Genomic DNA, 17895 nt, shown 5'->3' on the forward strand with positions numbered 1-17895 from the left:
TCTATGCTTTCCTCTCCATCCTCATGTCCCCCCCACGCAGGCCTCCATCATGCCCTGCTGGACGAACCAGACTCCTCATCATCCTGTGCTCCCCGAGATCCCACTAGGCTCGGGTTTCAGGTTCACATTCCTAATGCCTCTCACCCAGACCCTCTTCCAGGGCTGCCCAGCGCCCCAAGCCCTCTCCTGCCTAGGTTTCCCTCCCTCTCCTCGTGTCTAAGTCCACCTGGGGCCCGTTCATGTCTCCTCTCCCAGGATGCCTATCCCAACCACAACGGCCGTGTTCATCACTTCAACTCCCAACCTCCGGGTCCACTGGCTGCCTTTCTGTTTCACCAGCTCCACACTCAGTGTTTTTGGTACCTCATAGATCTGTGTCTTATTTCTCCACATGAATTGTAAACTCAATTTGTACTTTGTAACTAATTTTACAACTAATAACTAATTACATTTTATAATAATTTACTATGAATTTATGAAATCTGGAATAAATACTTGTACAGAGCAAGTGTTAAATAAATGATACCTTGCAATGAAGACAAGGTAGATTTCTCCAAATATGTCAGTGTAGGAGGAGGAGGAGGGAGACTGTGTTAAGGCAATATAAAATCATCAGGGTAATCACAATTCAGCAAAGTGGGTCAGGGATGTCCCCTAAGAAGCATAGATTCCCACCAGTGCTGAAATGATGGAGAAACCTTGAACACAAGGCCATGTACCACAGACCTTAAAATGGATTGTCTAGTGGAAAAAAGAACAGTTTTTTAATCTGATCTAAGGAAGACATGATACTTTTCAGGAAGAAAAGTAAAAGGACAGGCCTCTTGTGTGTGTTAAATCCCAAATCAGATGATTTGCTAACTCCTAACACAGTAAATTCCTAAATATCCTGATTTCTTTCTTTTCTTGCTGCCCTCAATTCAACAAATATTTACTGAATACCTACCAGGCATTGGGCACAGCAATAAAAACAACTAGAAATGTCTCAGGGGAAATCAGGATAAACTCTGAGGTGTGGCAGAACTCAGGTTTCTACCTTCTGAAGGTCTTAGTGAAACGAGAGAACAATTTAAAATAGTACATTAACGTAATGAAGCTGAGATAACCTAAAATAAGTAATACCTAAAAGCTGTCAAAAGCAGGAAGGGGGCAGAAGTACAGTTTCAAATTTGTATGTTTCTTTTGTTTACTTATTTATTTTAAGAACTAATGATGTTCTGTTGCTAAACGTTTAGTATTAGAATAACGGACACTGGTCATAGTCACTCTAAGTCTATTGCACTGCCTGACACATGGTAAGCACCTAATAAGGATATGTTGAGTCAATTAATGAATGCAAAGGGAATGCAATAAGGCAGGAAAGGAGGTCTCCAACTATGCACAGAAATTCCATGTTGGCCTGGAAGTTTTTGGTGCTGTAAAGATCAAACTAGTCCTTCTTCAGTTAAACATGTTTCTTTTAAAAATATCATTATGAAAGATGAAAATTCATATGCACAACAGATTATGTAGGTAGCCTATGTGAATCCTCTTTTATGTTACAGTAATTCAGGCACGTTTAGGGTGTCTAAAATAAAGGCATCACTCCAGAAACTCAAAATAGCCCATTTTATACAATTTCAATAGAAACAAACAAACAAACAAAAAATGGCCCTGGCCGGTTTGGTTCAGCGGTTAGAGCATTGACCTGCGGTCCAGAGAGACCCGGGTTCGGTTCCCACTAAGGGCACGTACCTCAGTTGCAGTTTGTCCCCGGCCCTGGTTGGGTCATGCGGGTGGCAGCCACTCGATGTGTCCCTTTCATGGCAATGTTTCTCTCTCTCTCCTCCTCTCTCTCCCTCCCACTCTATCTGAACAAAAAATGAAAAAAATGTCCTCGGGTGAGAATAAAAAAGAAAAAAAACAATGAAGGGTGACAGTTAAGCTTGGACACTTGTCACTTGAACGGAGGTAGAGAAAACCACACCATAATATTATACAATATTAGAATATGAATGTGTTTAGGTAAAAAAAATAAAATGAAATGATTAAAAGAAAAAAACAAAAGAGGAACAGCTTGGGAGAAGTTGAGTTGATCTGAATTTGCACCAGATGAAACATGTGTTGGGAACTACGTCTGACTAAGATGCCAGTGGGCTGCACTGATCTGCGCTGTCTCACCTGCTCTGGGCCACAGGCACACCTGTGTGTACAGACTTGACATGAAGTAAATTAGAGAAAATGTTGTAGCCTAAATCCCATGCATAGAAACAAACGCATGAAATCATCAGAAAACGTATTAATGATAATGTGGTCTTTAGACTAGGGAAGAACCTTCCAAGGGAAGCGAGTAAGATCTTTTCCCTGAAGGCGTTTGCAGTGACAATGAACGGAGAACTGACAAGGGAGAGAGTACGTTCCTTGCTGGCTGGTGAACAAAGCCCAGCCTTTTCTTCCTCTCATTTCGATAGTGCTGTGAACATAGTACAGGAGATCAAGGGATTGTTGAACCCCAAAACAACCAGGGATAACGTAGTTATTAAATAAATCACATTCAACCTTTTCAAAACAATTCATTCAAAGCACCAGCAAAAACCACCTGCGGTAGGTTTATCTGGTAAAGATAACCCACCCCTTTGCAACCCTCGGTATTTTGTTAATAATACCACTATGAAACTTAACGTCGCCTTATTATATAATATCTCTATGGTGGAGAAAATGCCATCAGTCTCATAGATAGCAAAACTGTTGTCTTTAATAAAGAATGTGTCTGACACACAGCGGGGCTTGGCAAGTGACAGGCGTCTGAATTATGATGATACTCATTATTACGATGCTGTTATTATTATTTCTTCTCATGTCAACCCCTCCTCTCTTTCAGCTTGAAGGCTGAGGACAAGAACTGGTTTTCATCCCTGCATCCCTTGCAGCCCAGCACAGGCATTTGATGAATCTAATGTTCATTGAAACTTTCTAGGTTTATCTTGTAGACTAAACTATTTGCACCTACCTCAAAGAGAGACTGGGTATCACCCCCCATCATACTTGTGGAAGGTAAGTGCTCCTTCTGAAAGTAGTTGTACTTGCTAAGCTATAACTTTCCCATAATACTTGTTTTCTGTGGGTTGCTAGGACACAGTTCAAAGACAAGGTGGATGCGAAAGGGGCGGCCTTATTAGGTCCCAACCAATATGAAAATGACACAAAGAGGCCACAGCAGACAGCAAATGCTAATTTTCTTCGTTAAGCCCTGTGCTAAGCCCTTGATATATGTTAGATTTGACTATGAACAAATTATAAATATATGCAATATATCTTCCTATAGATAAGAAAAACTGATGTTAGTCAGGAAGATTAATAGCTTTGCCCCAGATCACGTCAATAGTAAATGATAGCATCAAGACTTGAGCCCAGGTCTACAAGATTCCCAAGTTGGAACTTTTAATGACTTGCTGTGAAATGTGCAGTTTCACATCCATTTAGAGGCCAGTCTTACCGACAGCAGCAAGTGCTATTTTCCCTGTTTTCAGCATCTTCCAGCGCAGCATAAAATAATGAGTTTCTCTCCCTTCCTTTAACCCACCGGTTCTCAACCTGTGGGTCGCAACCCCTTTGGGGGTCGAACGACCCTTTCACAGGGGTCGCCTAAGACATAACAGTAGCAAAATTACAGTTATGAAGTAGCAACAAAAATAATTTTATGGTTGGGGGTCACCACAACATGAGGAACTGTGTTAAAGGGTCGCGGCGTCAGGAAGGTTGAGAACCACTGCAACCCTTCCCACCTGGGCACCTAGGTCCTGGCACTCCGCTCACAGCACTTTGCAGGTTATGTTCATGTCAAGTAACATGAACCGCTATGCTCTCTGAGATGAGCAACAGATTTGCAGGGACTGTTCTTACTCCATCACCACCTACTCTCTGAGAAGTCTGAGCTGAGGGGGCACGCGAAAACAGAGCTTACTGGGGAAAAGAAGGTGGTCAAGTGTAAATTCCAGAAGCAACGCCAGACCAAGGTAGCAGCCCTCAGCAGCAAATCCGCACTACTTCAAGGCAACAAGACAGCCTCTCAACCATCCCCCTGCAGGAGCCTCGAAGGACAAAACATCAGGTATTTGAAAGGAATGTGCCTACTGGCTGAGGGTTAAATGGCTCAGTTCTGCAGAGGAAGCAAGGAGGTTCAGGATACAGAGGCTGTTCTCTAAAATTTTCTCCTCTACAAATACTCATTGAATGAATGTGTAATTCATGGAGCCCTGGCTTAGAGAGTCATAGGGAAGACTGACAACCCTGAATCAGGGGACATTAGCCATTACCAAAGTACCCACAACTTTTCTCCACTCAAGTCTCTCTTATGAAGTAGAAAAATCAGACTGCACCTCTCTCTAAACTGCACCTGAGAACCTCCGGGACCCAGCAGAAGGCGATGGAGTCCCCTGACGGAGGAGGGCCCACTAGGTCCCATCTAACTTTTCAAATACAGTGATACCTCAGTTCTCGAACGCCTCGGATTTCGACCAAATCGGTATTCGACCAGGAGATTCGAGAAACTTTTGTCTCGGAATCCGAACAAATATTTGGAACTCGAACTTCCGAGATGAGCCGAGTTGAGCCGAATGGCGTTCATTCGGCCCAGCGCGCCTTGCTGCGTCATCAGTGTGAGTGCAGAGAGAGAGTCACGCTTTGTGGAGAGAGTCACGCTTTACACTGAATTTAACCCTTAGACATACTGTACACTTTTATTTCTTGTTGAGACTTATGTTTTTCTACATATTATATACAAATTAGGCCAGTAAATAGGCATTTTCTGGGGCTTGGAACGAATTAATCCAGTTTCCATTATTTCCTATTGGGTTTCATTGCTTCGGTTCTCGAACAATTTGGTTCTCGACCGTCCTCCTGGAACGAATTATGTTCGAGAACCGAGGTATCACTGTATATATTTTTATGTGATTTTCATTGACATTCAACCAACCTAAAGATATAAGTTCAGCCCTAAAGTAAGATATTATAATGTCTAAGAATGACAATAATACAGAGGAATACCAACTACAGAGTACACTCCACCTTCCATATCTGCGGTTTTGGCATCCGCAGATTCAATCAACAGCAGATGGAAAGTACTGGAAAGAAAAGTCACATTGTCGCTGACAATGTACTATGTAGTCTAATGGCTAAGCACTACTTAGTTAGGCCTACAATGCTTGCATTTGTACTGAACATGTACAGACTTTTTTCCTGTCATTATTCCCTAAGCAATACAGTATAACTAGTTACATAGAATTTACACTATATTAGGTATGTAAATCATGAGAAAGAAGATACATACTAAGAAGGACTCCTGGTGGCTAACTAGCATCATGTATCTATCTATATCTATATCTATATCTATATCTATATCTATATACATATATAGATATTTTTTAATCCTCTCCTGGGGATATTTTTCCATTTTTCTTCAGATAGAGAGGGAGGGAGAGAGAGAGGGAGAGAAACATCATGTGAGAGAGACACATAGATTGTTTGCCACCCACACGACCCTAGCTGGATCAGGGGACAAACTGCAACCAGCGTACATGCCCTTGGCCAGGATTGAACCCGGGACTCTTTGGTCCACGGGCTGACGCTTTAACCGCTGAACCAAACTGGCCAGAGCTGGCCTCAAATTTTTAAAAACAGAGCCCAGCAGCCATTCCACACAAGGGCCTCTCACACCAACTGCACTTCAGGAAGAAACCTGCACTAAGCTGCCCTTGGACTGACCTACCTGCCTGCACTGTTTCTGTCACCTGAACCAGCGCCATAAAGGAATTCCTAGGATTCTATTTCAACCAATAGGTTTGAGGCTTTTCCCATCCAACAGGAGCTGTGTAGCTATATTCCCATCAGCATCTTTACCAACCAATGAGAGCAGCTCTATTTTGATCAATCAAATGGAAAGGATTTGGAGCCCTCATTTGCATAAGGGTGGACCAATCAGGGACCAAGGGTGGGGACTTTTGTCTACATAAGCCAGCTCCCCTCTGGCTGAGCGCACACTTTCCTTTTCCATTTAAGACAGCCTTTCCCTGGCCTGAGCAGACCAGCACAGGGAAGAATGGAGCAAACTGGACCCAGCAGGTGGAGCAGACCAGTGCAGACCCAAACTGTCTAGCTGGAGAGGGGCCTTGGTGCAGGGCTTCTTCTCCCCAGGCCCACGTCAAAGCCATGCTGCACTGCCTCATAACTGAGCTGCAACACCACAGAGCTGTTCCCGAGCTGTGCTGCACCTCATGCGCTGTCTGCTCTGAATGATGTCTCCTTCTTCACCGCACCCCAAGTTGGGGATTCCTGTTGGGGCTGAATTGGTGCCAACCACTATCAGTTGACAAAGTACACTGAAAGATGTGCATAGGTTATATGCAAATATGATGCCATTTTACATAAGGAACTTGAGCATCCATGGACTTTGATATTCGCTGGGGTCCTGAAACCAATACCCTGTGGACACTGAGTGACAACTATAATAGGCTTGAGTAACAAATTCACCACCCCAAAAAAAAAAAAGCTGCACATCTAAAAAGTTCTTACAAATCCTAATGGCACTGAACTATAAATAGCTTCCTTGAGTAGCTCTGCTCTTTTGTAATAACAGACCTTACCCTCTGATTACCTTCCTGGTTTGGCTGTTACCCAGCTATACCCACAGCCAGCTCACCACAATAAGCTCCACCTTGCTTGCAAAACTTCTATGAATAAAACTTTTCTAAATGATAAACAAGAGGATTGGAATGGTACAAATTTATAAGTATCAGCTGGCATTCTAGAAATCATGTTTGGAGGTAAGTCATGAATGACATTCACAGTGAGAAGTGAAAACTGAGAAATGAACAGATCTACAGGAAGGCCTTCTGCACATTCTCCCTGCACAGTCATGTGCGGTGCAACGATGTGTCCGTCATTGATAGACTGTATATAGGATGGTGGTCTCCTATATACAAAGAAGCTGAGAAATTCCTATCACCTAGTGACATGGTAGCTGCAGTAACATTATAGCTCAACATATTACTCACTGCTCGTGGTGATGCTGGTGCGAACAAACCCCTGCACTGCCGGTTGTATAAAAAGTACAGCCCATACAATTACAGTTTTGTATAAGGACACTCTATGATGTTCACACAATGACAAAATTACCTAAGGACACATTTCACAGAACGCATCCCTATCATTAAGTGGTGAATGACTGTAAATAAAATTAATAAAAAAGAGAGAAACTGCCATTTATCCACCTAAGATATCTCTGGTGTTCAAAGTAATGGGTGAAAATGATCAAAACCTTGATTGTCTTTATATGGTTCAGACAAGGTACACAAACTCATTTTTTTATGTTCTAAGTAGAGAAAATTGCTCCATTTCTAAAGTAAATATATACTAGAAACTTGCAAATATGTAAAGAATGCCTTGTAGCTAAAGAAAGTAACTTCATTGCCTACTCATCTTGCTTGATTTTTCCGTCTCCCGGCAACTTTGTGCTAACACTTTCATCCCATTTTAGATCCTAACATAAGGCAATAGCCCAGAACCCTGGCAAGTCTCCGCCTCCAGCAACCAAGGGACCACAGTCTTAGGATGGTTTCTTCCCATATCTTCCTGGTAATGTGCACGTTATATGCATTTTACTTATCTTTTCCAACTACATTCCTGTAACTAAGCTTTAAAAGCTTCTTCTCAATTGCTTCTTCTGTGTTTTAAAGCTCCATCATCTGTGGGGATGATTTGCAAGATTCTTTTTCTTTTTTGTTAAGCAGGATTGGTGAGCATTACTGAGCCTTTTGATGGAATCCCTGCTATTTAAAATTCCTGCTGCTGGGATTAAAGGAGATATTGCCTAGGAAAGCCTTTTGTAAACTGTAAAGTCCTGATCAAAAGCAGCGTGCTGTTACAATATTAACTATCATGGCAATATCCAAACCCAGCAGCCATGTGAGCTGTAAAATGCTGATAGCCACGTGGGCCTGTGTTTGCTTCATGCCCACCCTAACTGGTACCCAACACAGCAGCACCTCTCAAAGTTTTGTTTGGATGAGTAAATGAATAACTTTAAAACATCACTCACATGGTTTTTCCAATTAATATTAACAAGCAAAACAGAGATAGGCAGGACAGTTTAGATAATGAAAATATTCTGCGAAAATTACAGGGAACATTTCGAGAAAAAAATACCATGGAACAAAGTTCTCCTGAAGATAACGTCTTCAGAAATGAATCTAGCCCTCCGCTGCCACTGCTGAGGAGGAAGGGGAGAAGTGCAGACGGGGCAGAGACGTGGTATTAGTTTAGATAACTCCAGGGAGAAGGCCGCCACCCCTGAAAAGCAAAGGGGCAGTGCTTGGGGGGGGGGGGATGAAAATACACAGAGCAGCAAAGGTTGGTGAGCACCGAGCGTTCATCCAGGGTTAGTGCCCAGACCCTGTCTTTCTAGGGGTGGAAATGGCAGGCTCTGTGGGAGGAGAGAAGTTGAGGAAGAGGTACTGATATGAAATGAATTATTTTTGAAAATGCTTTCATGAGCATTTGCTGGAATAGTTCTAATCATTAAAAAGGTGCCCCATTTCAAGTACCTATGTGTAGGGAGAAGTATGTGAGGAGGTGGGGGATGAAAAGAGAGAAGAGATGGTAATGTCCAGGAACAGGGCCCCATTTACCTGACTCAACAGAAGCCTGAAAATAAGAAGGGAAACCCTGGGGTGGCTGCCAGTTACCCTGGAAAGCAAATGCTGGCACTGAATTCAACCCTAGGTGATGAGGATATCCCAGAGGCTCCTGTTTACTGAGGGGTGGGGTAAGGTGGGGCCGAGGAGGGAAGGAGGTCAGCCAGCTCTCCCGGAGGTCTGAAGGGCTAAAGGGCTCCAGCAGCAGGGAGGGGCCCTGCACCAGCACCCGCTAAGCTCCAGAAAATATCGCATTTCTGCCCATCAATCAGCATTAAGCTACTTTGGGGGCTGAGCTTTCTGCACAGGCAGTTGCCAGTAGCAACAGGACACACACTCAGAGCTCCTGGGGCGCTAGGCAGTAGCAGCCAAGGCGGGGAAGCCAGAGCTAGAGGACCTGAGCTGTTGGGTAGACAAGGTCAGGGACCCACTGGTGATAGGGGCCGAAGCGGGGTAGGTGGCTACCATGGCAAGTGGGGGTGGGCATACCCTGCTGGGGCCAGGCCAGGAAGTGGTCCAGGCAGCCGGGCCCTGGGGTGGGGGTGGGGGGTTTCTGGTGGCACAGCAATCTCACTGCCTAGTACTGCTACCTCCTGGACCTCTTGGAGGTGCCTGGCTCCTGCTGGCACCTGGACACAGGATCAAGAGGCAGGAGAGACACTGGCCCTGTGCTTGGGAGGGTCGGGGTACTCCCACTGCCTGCCCCCCTCCAAGCTCACACTCTGCAGCAGTCTCTGGAGGATAACAAGGTGGAAATGTGTCTCCAGGTGTTCGCGTGTTTTCATTTGTACTTCCAGCACAAAGGGAGGCCCCACAGGTGGAAAGGAGGGTGTGTGTATTGTGTTGGGAAGGGACTGCGTGGGGCCGGGAATGTGGATGAGACCACACGTACCCACCCGGCTCCCACCACCTTCCAGCCTCGGGTGTCTGGTTGCACCGGCGGCGTTCAGGGAAGAGAACCCATAACCTCCTCGCGCCACCTCCCGAACTTCTCCCCCTGCTGTTGGGATCCGGTAAGGTGGGAAAAAAGGGCGACAGTGAGGGAGGGCGGTAGAGAGCAGAGATGGACCGTGCAGACCACGGAGGGAGGAACTGAAGCAGGGAGTCAGCAGGGACTAGTGGGAGCAAAGGGACCAGAGAGGCCCCGGCAGCCCTGCACTGGGTGCGCGCCTGGGAGGGGAGTGGGCTGGCGTCTCCTTACCTGGCCTGTGCTGGAGCATTTTGCAGTGGGTTGGGGGGTTGGGTGGGCGCCGCCCCCTGAGGGCAGAGCCTGCAGTGCTGTCACTTCGGGAGCAGCAAGGCGCTGGCTGCAGAGCCCGGAGTTGGCAAACTTGCCATGCCCGGCGCGCGCAGAGGTAGCCTGGGTCAGGCGCGCTCCACAGCCAGCCCACGGCTCGGGGTAGCCAAGATACCAAGCTCCCTCGCTTTCTTCCGCTTTGTGTTCCACGGGTCCCCAGCGCCTGCTTCCTGGTGTCTCCTCGCCCTCTACGCAATGGGACGGTTCGCTGGCCTTGTGGGAGGCCCTAGGGTCTGTGTGCCACTTTCCTCCCGGAGGCGCGCGTTAAACAGCTGCCCAGGAGTGCCTGCCCCGGCTGTGCTGGTGCGCTCATACTAGGCAGCTCGGCCCAGAGATTCCCGCCCCCCACTTGCTCCCCCTCCCCGCCCCTCCGCCCCCCCACCCCATCAGAAGCTGCTTAGGATCGGGCTGTCAAATCCAGCCCATCTGCTGCAATCATAATCAGTCTCAACCGAACGGTTCTGACAAATCTCCTCCTGGAGCCCGAGTTGGGGAAGCCAGTGGGTGCAGGGAGGGGAGGAGAGGAGGGGGAGAGGGGGCGACAAGGACCCGGTGCCTGGAGAGAAGGGCCTAGAGGCTTCTATTGTCTGCCCCAACAGAGGAACTGAAAGGGGAAATGGGGATCCCAAAGAGGAAATAGTGCTTTCCTTTCCCACTTCCTAATAAGAAAAGCCAATCCATCCTGGCGGGTCCCTGGCACCCCCCCCCCCCCCACCACCACCACCACCACTACTACCACCTGAAACCGCCCTTTGCTGTGCCTGGGTGGAACGAATTTCTGCTAATAAACTGAACAAACACGTCCTGTAATCTTATCATCTGGCTAACCCAGAGACTGGCACAGATATACAAATTATTGTCATTTGCAGGTAAGAGCTGGAACTAACAGTCATTTGTCTGGAGTCAGAAGTTGGTTCCCAAGGACATTTGGGAATAAAGCTTATGGAGGGAGAAGTGGCATGTAACTGGCAAAGAAGCTGGGCCCTTGCCTCCTGTTGGCTTTGGGAGACAAAATGAAAATCTGCTTTGGGTAAGAAAATTCTGAACTCAGTTTAGCTTCATTTTGAATTTAAAGAATTCTCATAATTTTTTGTTGTTGTTTTCTGAAGGAATCATTTTTTAAAGCAATTCTAATCTATTACAAAATAATTTAAAAGCTGATACTTTTTAAACTAAAATAGTTTATTCAGCAGGTGAAATAATGTGCTCCTTTCAATAATATACTTTGAATTATTTTAATACACTTCAACATAACTACACATTTCTTTGGTGACACACTTATATGGATTATGGCAATTTTTTTTAAATAATAAAAATAACCGTAGTCCTAGTTATACATAAATAAGTCTTAAAGCATAAAGAACACAACCAATTGGATTATGCCCGGTTTTGTACATTTTTCTCAAGTGCTGGGAAATGTCCAATTACACTGACTGACAGTGTTTGTCGGGAAATAATTTGTTAGGTAAACAAATCACCATTTGAAAAGTTGAAGGGAAAAATCTGCAAGCCATTTATTCAGATAGGTGTAAGAGGTAGGCAGAAATAAGCATACTTTACTGTAGAAATGGAACAGAGTTTAATTTAAAACTCTATTCAAATCATCATTTTTCTTTATGCGATAGCTGTGGCCAGGCCACATTAAGCAGCCACTTATCCAGGCAGAGCTGGTGTCTTCTCCCTCTTTGATAGCCCAGTGGTGCTTATAACAGCTCTGGGCACTCCATGAATACTGGTGATGTGCAGTTTTCATTTCTCAGTTAGGATTAAAATAATATGCATCAGCGTGACTTGATAGGTGAGGTACACTGAGGTTCAAGTGTTACATTCTCCAGTAAGTCAATGTAAGTCAAGGACACCTACTTAGATATGACTGTGTCTGCTGAGATCTAGAAACAGCAAGGGCAGAGGGGTGGAACACGGTGAGGGGACAGGGGAATGGTGGTAGGCTCAGAGGACAGATCACTGGATGAGATGTAACAGGTCAACTTAAGGACTTCGGTGTTTACTCTGAGTTACATGGGAGGACACAGACACAGAGGGTTGTGAGGAGAGGCATTTCATGATCTGACTTTTGTTTAATAGATCACTCTGGCTACCATGCTGTGAATTAATTACAGAAGGAAAAGGAGGAAAGCTATTGCAGGAATTGACCTGGAAGGGCATGGTGTGGACAGGGCCATAGCAGAAAGATAATGAGAACTGGTGGCAATCTGGGATTGTTTGCATATAGAGCCAATAGTATTTGCTCCGAACAGGGGGGTTGGGGGAACAGGAAGGATTCAAGACTAACTCCAAGTGTTGGGCCTTAGCAGCCAAAAGGATGGAGATACTATTAACTGAAATGGGGAAGACTAAATGGGAAGAGACAAGGGTTCAGTTTCGGATGTGTTAAGATTGGGGTGCCTATTAAGTTACATTTTAAAAATAGTTAATTTATGTACAGCTCTTAGAATAGTCCCTGACTTTTATTAAGCACCATATAAATGCTTGTGGTGATGAGCTGGTGTTAGTGGGGTTTTATTTGGTGATTGTTATTGTTATTATTTACATTTACCAACCAAAATGAGAGAGTAAGTAGGCAGTCAAGTAAATATTCAAGTGTCATGTTTAGGGTACCAGTCCAGGGTGCAGATGTAAATTTGGGAGTTTATAAAGTATAGACGATTAAATTAAATCCATCTGATGGGATAGATTATTAAGGCTGTGAATATAGTTAGAAAAGACATGTTTGAAAATTGAATCCTGAAAGGTACTCCAACTGAAACAAGTCAAGAAGATGAAGATGAAGATGAACTCCAAGTGGCAGCCAGTAAGAGGGAAGGAAAACCAGGAGAGTGGACTCCCCCGGGAGCCTGGTATGGAAGGGATTTCAAGAAGGAGGGAATGATTTGCTAGTCATAGTTTTCTGATATGATTGTCTCCATAGAAAACCCAAAAGAACATATAGGAAAGCTATGATAGAGTTTATCAAAATTACTGGATAAATTGTCTATTGTCTGTTTACAATATAACATCCAGGGTGTCCCAGCACCCAGGCATTCAATGGGTGCTCAATCAAGTAATGAATCATGAAGGGATTAAATGCCTTAAGCAGCAAAGTGTGTTGCAAAGAGTAATATTATCAAGCATTGTCAATGATATAGAGCAACCTTCATTCTCTGACACAGATGGAAGGAATGCCGAATGACACAGTTGGCAGTTTCTTATCAAGTTAAACAGACACTTAAAAGACCGTCCAGTAACCTCACTCTTGGATATTTACCCAAGAAAAGTAAAAACGTGTTGACACTAAGAGTTGCACAGAAATGTTTACAGTAGTGTTATTCATAATATCTCCAAACTGGAAATATCCCAAATTTCCATCAATCTGTAAATAAAAAACAACCTGTGGTAGATCCATCCATGCCATAAAAAACTACTCAGCAATAAAAAGGAACCAACTATTGATAAATGTAACAACATGCATGAATCTCAAAGATGTTATGCTCAGTGAAAGAATATCATACGGCCCCGCCGGTGTGGCTCAGTGGACTGAGTGTGGTCCCATGGACTGAGGTTCCTGGTCAGGGCAGATGCCTGGGTTGTGGGCTTGATCCCTGGTGGGAGACATGTAGGAGGCAGCTGTTCAGTGTTTCTTTCTCACATCAATGTTTCCATCTCTCTCTCCCTTCTTCTATCTCTAAAAAAATCAATAAATGAATTTTTTAAAAAAAGGAAGAATATCATCCAAAAGGCAACTCAGTTTTCTGGGGCTGGGGATGGAGAAGGGGTTGACCATAGAGAGGCACTGAGAAGTATTTGGCATATGAGAAACATTCTATATCATGATTGTGGCGGTGGTCACAGAACTGGATATTTTTTCAAACTCATCAAATTGTACACATAAAAATCGCAGAATTGTATTGCATGTAAATGAAACCTTAATAAAAAGACTTTTAAAAGACTAAAGGACCTCCCCTCCCCCCCTCCTCCTCCTGGTAGGGGAAGTGTAGTGCTTACCCATTTGAGAAGAGGAAGCTAACCTCAGCTACAGCACCAGTATGTAATCCCCAGTGAAGTAACAGATCCAAATACGGACTAGCAATAGATGCCAAAACCATTAGGTAAAAGACTGATGGAATATAGACTCTTCATACAGTACCAAACATCACCTGTTGATTTTTTTCTTTTTATCCTCACCCGAGGATATTTTCCATTTATCCTCAGATAGAGTGGGAGGGAGAGAGAGGGAGAGAAAGGAAGAGAGAAACATCAACATGAGAAAGACACATCAATTGGTTACCTCCCTCGTGACCCAGACCAGGGCCTGGGATGAACCAAAACTGAGGTATGTGCCCTTGACCGGAATCAAACCCGTGACTCATTGGTCCTCGGGCCGACGCTCTACCGCTCAGCCAAACTGGCCAGGGCTCTCCTGATTTTTTTCTACTTACAAAGGAAAAAATCTTATACTATACAAGAGAGAGACCATCTGAACATTTCCTCCTTATAGTGATGCTTCTTGAGAAGTTCATAACATTGCTACTAATGTATTGTTGCAAAAACAAACACAAAACATGTTTAATCTGAATCTAAGCAAGACCTCTGACATATTCCAGCTTACAACAAGCATGGAAGATAGAGGGTCAGATAAATGACATCAGGAGGAAACACGGAGCCACATGCAGAACGGGGTGCTTTGGAGCTGTTCAAAGTCAGTGTCTGCGGAGGGAAGAAGGCAGAGGGACTGACCCCGACTGAAAGAGGCAAGACATAACAAAATAAAACTATTGTGACTGGGTCTCAGTCTAAAATAAACAGTTATAAAAGACATTTTGGAAACAATTAGAGAAAATTAGGTAAGACTGAGATTGGATATAAGAATTCTTATTAATTTTGCTAAGGGTAAATATAACATTGTGGTTCTTATTTTTAAAAGACACATGCTGAAGTGTTTAGGATTGAAGTAACATGGTGTTTGCCACTCTGGAAAAAAATACATGGGAAACAAAAATGTTAATGTTTGTTGATGCTAAGTTGTGGAGAAATCAGTGTTTTATTGCTTTGGTCTTTCTTTTTAATCCTCACCTGAGGATGTTTATTGATTTGAGAGTGAAAGGAAGAGAGAGAGATAGAAACATCCATGTAACAGAAAAACATTGATCAGTTGCCTCCTGTAACGTCCCCGAGCAGGGATCAAACCTGCAACCTAGTTATGTGCCCTGATCATGAATCCTTTTTGGGGTACAGGATAATACTCCAACCAGCTGAGCCACCCAGCCAGGGCATATTTCTTTGGTCTTTTAATTTTCCTATATATTTGAATTTTTCTTAAAGAAAATGAGAAAAATACAGACTTTTAAAGCCCATAGATCAATAATTAGTTATAAAGGAATTAGAAAAAATTATAATTTGATGTCTTAAAATTAAAACTCATACAATAGAGGAAAATAAAGCAAGTACATAAAAATGAATGAATAACTCCAGTGTGTATTTTACAAGTGAAGAAAAATTAAAAATTAATGTGCAAAGCATCCAAAGAAGATAGAAAAAGAATAACAAACAGAATAAAAGAAATATTAAAGAATATCAAAGTCTAATAAAGGATCGATAATACAATATCTGCTTAGATCAATGATAAACTGAGGAGACAGATCAATAAGCACAAGAATAAAAAAGGCATCCTTGGCCGGTTTGGCTCAGTGGTTAGAGAGTCAGCCTGCGGTCCAGAGAGACCCGGGTTCGGTTCCCGCTAAGGGCACGTACCGCGGTTGCAGTTTGTCCTCAGCCCTGGTTGATAGTGCGGGTGGCAGCCACTCGATGTGTCTCTTTCACGTTGATGTTTCTCTCTCTCTCTCTCCCTCCCACTCTATCTGAACAAAAAATGGAAAAATGTCCTCAGGTGAGGATTTAAGAAAAAAAAAAAAAAAGGTGCCCTAGCCAGTCTGGCTCACTGGTTAGAGCATCAACCTGAGGACCGAAGGGCCGTGGGTTCGATTCTGGGTCAAGAGCATGTACCTGGGTTGCAGGTTTGATGCTTGGCCCTGGTCGGGGTCATGCAGCAGGCAACCAATAGATATGTCTCTCTCACATCAATGTTTCTCTCTCTCTCTCTCCCTCTCTTCCACTCTCTCTGAGATTTAAAATAATATAACTAACTCACTATAGTGACTTTATGGCAATACATTTTAAAACATAGATAAAATAATCAATGGCCTAAAATTATATTTTAAAAAACACCTTTCAATAAAACTCATTCAAGACTTGACAGGATTCTAAATAATTCAAAAGATCAACTCAGTAGTTGAAAAAATAATTTGATTACATATGCATCTAATAGGCCCAGACTGTGTTAACATCTGTTTTAAAAAAATTTTTTTTCTTTGTTGATTTTAGAGAAAAAGGAAGAGAGAGGGAGAGATGGAAACATCGATGAGAGAGAACATCGATTGGCCGCCTCCTGCATGACCCCACTGGGGATCAGGCCCACAACCTGTGCATGTGCCCTGACCAGGAATCGAACTGGCGACCTTTTAGTACGTGGGTTGACGCTCAGCTACTGAGCCACACTAGCCAGGCTGTGTTAACATCTTTATTGAAATATAATTCACATACCATATGATTCACCTAAAGTGTACAATTAAATTTAAGTATATGTATGCTGTGCAACCCTCATCATCATTTAGGTTTAGAAGATTTTTATCTCCTCAAAAAGATTTTTATCTCCTTAACAGTACCTATTAGTCATTCATTTTTTAGTCACACTTTCTATCTCTATAAATTTGCCTATTCTAGATATGTCATATAAATGCAATCATACAATATGTGGTCTTTTGTGTTTGGTTTCTTTCACTTAGCATAATGTGTTCAAGAGCTGTCCATGTTACAGCATTTATCAGTACTTAATTCCTTCTTATTGCCAAATACTATTCCACTGTATGCATATACCACATTTTATTTATCCATTTATCAGTTGATAGCCACCCAGGTTATTTCCAGTCTTTGGCTATTGTAAAAAACAATTCATGTACAAGTTTTCATTTCTCATGTGTGTATGTGTGTGTGCATAAATAAAGCAGCTACATCATTTTACATCCCCACCAGCAATGTCTGAGGCTTTCAATTTCTCCACACTCTCATTATTTATCAATATTTATTATTATTGATTACAGCCATCATAGTGGGTATAAAGTGGTATCTCACTGTGATTCTGATTTGCATTCTCCTGATGGCTAATGATGTTCTGTATCTTTTCATGTGTCTATTGGTCATTGGTATATCTTCTCTGGAAACATTTCTTTTCAGGTCCTATGCCCATTTTAAATTGGGTAATTTATCTTCTTATTGTTGAACTATGGGCCCAGATGTTTTTCAAGGCAATTATTTCAAAACTTGAAAATGATACGAAAACTCTAATAGCTCTATCTTATGGAAAGAGGTCCAGGGATTAAAAAGAGAAGAGGTGAGGAAGAGAAGGAAAAGGGGAGAAACGGAGAGAGGAGGAGAAAGAGAACAAGGAGGAGGAAAAGGACTTCTATGAGTTATCTAGAATGACCTTAATACTAAAGGTGAATATAAATCATATGGAAAAGAGAAATTAATGTAGGTTAAAAAAAAACCTAAATAAAACAATCCATCGATGTGAAAAATAACAGTAGCATTGTAACGGTAACACAACATGACCAAATACAGTTTGCAAATAATGCAAAGATGACTTGGCCCTAGAAAAATTTATTAGTTTCCAAAATCAATTTTTAGAAGATTAAAAAAAGAGATATAATCATTTCAATAGATGCCGAAAATTTTAATAGCATTTGATATTTACTCACCAATAGAAAAACAACAGCAGCAAAAATCTTTCTCAAACTAGGAATAGAAAGGAAGTCCCTGAAGTTAATAAAGGGTGTGTGCCAAAAAAACTATAGCATGCATGTGAAACGTAAGAAC

The 17895-nt window shown here is 42.9% G+C and overlaps 1 protein-coding gene across 1 annotated transcript in view; it reads right to left on the reverse strand.

Annotated features, from left to right (window-relative positions):
* Window positions 1-9917, reverse strand: part of NCKAP5 (NCK associated protein 5) — a 650664-nt gene extending 640747 nt beyond the window's left edge. Inside the window, exon 1 of the mRNA XM_036254823.1 lies at window positions 9871-9917. The gene's annotated coding sequence lies outside the window, so the exon portion shown is untranslated. The remainder of the gene's footprint in view (window positions 1-9870) is intronic.
* Window positions 9918-17895: the final 7978 nt, after the last annotated feature.

Source organism: Molossus molossus, unplaced genomic scaffold, assembly GCF_014108415.1.
Source record: "Molossus molossus isolate mMolMol1 unplaced genomic scaffold, mMolMol1.p scaffold_m16_p_11, whole genome shotgun sequence".
NCBI lineage: Eukaryota > Metazoa > Chordata > Mammalia > Chiroptera > Molossidae > Molossus > Molossus molossus.